A 2,179-nucleotide genomic window follows, 5' to 3' on the forward strand; every position below is an offset into this window, starting at 1 on the left:
ATCAATCAATCAATCAATCAATCAATCAATCAATCAATCAATCAATCAATCAATCAATCAATCAATCAATCAGTCAATCAATCAATCAATCAAACAAACAAACAAACAAACGCCCCACGGTGGTACAGCCCTTATAGGCCTTGGCCTACCAATAGACCGAAGATCTGGAGATTACGAGGTGACGCGTGGTTATGCGACGAACGAACCTTCACTGCCGCTATTCTTGGTTATCTATACCAAAGCACAATTCATACCAGTTCTAAAATATAATTATGTTCATGTTTTTGAGGTAATTATTAGTTTTCATGGACTTAAAAACGTATAGAGAGCTGTATACAAATCCATTTCTTGTACTAACAGGTAGCACGATATTTCTTACCTCCACATCTTTCCAGTGGGCACTGTCATCTTGTCTTACCTTCCTTAAAATCGTCTGCTCGCCTTTCTTCTGAGCATCTGTTTCATACTAAGCCATGTTTCATCAAGCTATACACGCTGAGCGAGATAGCTTAACCACGTGGGGAATGTCATCCGGAATGTTGGCAATTAGGTGTCGACATCGAGCCAAATCGATATTGAGTAGCAACTTGGGATCTGTTCGATGGATGTCTGTGTCCCTGCCCATAAGATCTAGACAGCACTGAAGTTTCAGTTGAGAAGTTATAATGTTCGGAGAGTATATTTTTTCAAAAGCCTAGGTTACATTGCAACGAATATTCACAATGAGAAACAAAATTTTGAGTCATAAAATACATAATTTACATGTTATAACTTGTTTTAAAAATTATGTTCGACAAAATGGAAAGTTTTATCACATTTTTAGACTTTAACAAGTAGATCGTGAGAAGCGCGTATTCAAACCCTCGTCTAAGGAAGAACAAAACAAACAAAACAATGGGTCAACAGCCCATTAAGGGCCGTGTCCTGACAATACGACTCCTGCCCGGCTAGATGGCCTGCAGATACTGATGTGCCACATGGTCAGCAAGGCGACATCTTCAGCCGTACTGCGCGGTTTTTGCGACCGGAAGAGAAATACAGTACATGCTTATCAAGAAATATTACAAGGTCTGTCCCTATGGGTTCATAATTGGCATTTACTGACTCAAATATTTTGATCGAGGAGAGATAGCTACTAGACTCTTAGTTTAACAGTCTGTCCAATTAGTACCGTCAGAGGCAGTGAAAAATACGCAAGCTACTTTCCGGTTGGGAAATGTTTCACACCTCTTACTGAGAAGTTCCACTTTCATTCAACGGCACTTGCTACCACATAGTGAAAACGAGTTATCACAACATTAGCGATGGTGATGGTAAGTGTTGTCAGAAGGAAAAGTACAACGAGGTAAGCATCACTTCTTAACGCTAATGGGGGAAATATAGTAACCTTTCGAAAAATGAAGGTGTCGGGCACAGGAATACAAAGGGTCTTGCTAGGCTTGAAAATGATGTCTCCTATACCTCTCAAACCTAGTACTGCCGGTGCGGAAGAGTATACTGTACATAGTGTTCAAGGAATGCCAGAAAGAAAGGATGACAGGGAGGTGCTTGGCTCTAGACAACGGAGCGAAGTGATCCTTAGAGAGCGCCAGTTACAGCACTTAAATATTGCAGTTGATATTAATGGAAATATTGCTACTTAGAAGAAGAGATAAGAATAAATAATACATTTTAGGGGATATTTATTTCAGTTCAAAGCATGGCCAAATATCAGAAGAGGTGAAGATATGCAAAGAAATTCAGAAAAAGTCCTACGGTATAAAGTTTTCCGATGTGTCATTGAGGAGGCAAGAATTGGCGTATCTATTACACAATGAAAGGCTTACTCAGAAAAAAAGAAAGCAGATAAAAAGATTCAAAAAAATAGAATTTTTCTTTCAAAACAGTTATTGCCTACATATTAGACAGGCGATATGAATAAACAAGGAACCTCAGGGAAGATATCTTAAAATGTAAAGTTTTTGTAGATATCACAGTGGACTCAGGGGGGTATTTTTTGGCAGGTTCGATCCTTACTCAGTCTGTTGGTGTTTCAAGGAGCTCAAATACGATAGCCTCGTGTAGGTAGATGTACTAGCACGTAAACGAACTTCTGCGGGATTACATTCCGGCAGCTCGGCGTCTTCGAAAACCGTAACAGTAGTTAGTGGCACGTAAAGCCAATAACATTATTAGGGAT

The sequence above is a fragment of the Anabrus simplex genome, chromosome 1, assembly GCF_040414725.1.
Source record: "Anabrus simplex isolate iqAnaSimp1 chromosome 1, ASM4041472v1, whole genome shotgun sequence".
NCBI lineage: Eukaryota > Metazoa > Arthropoda > Insecta > Orthoptera > Tettigoniidae > Anabrus > Anabrus simplex.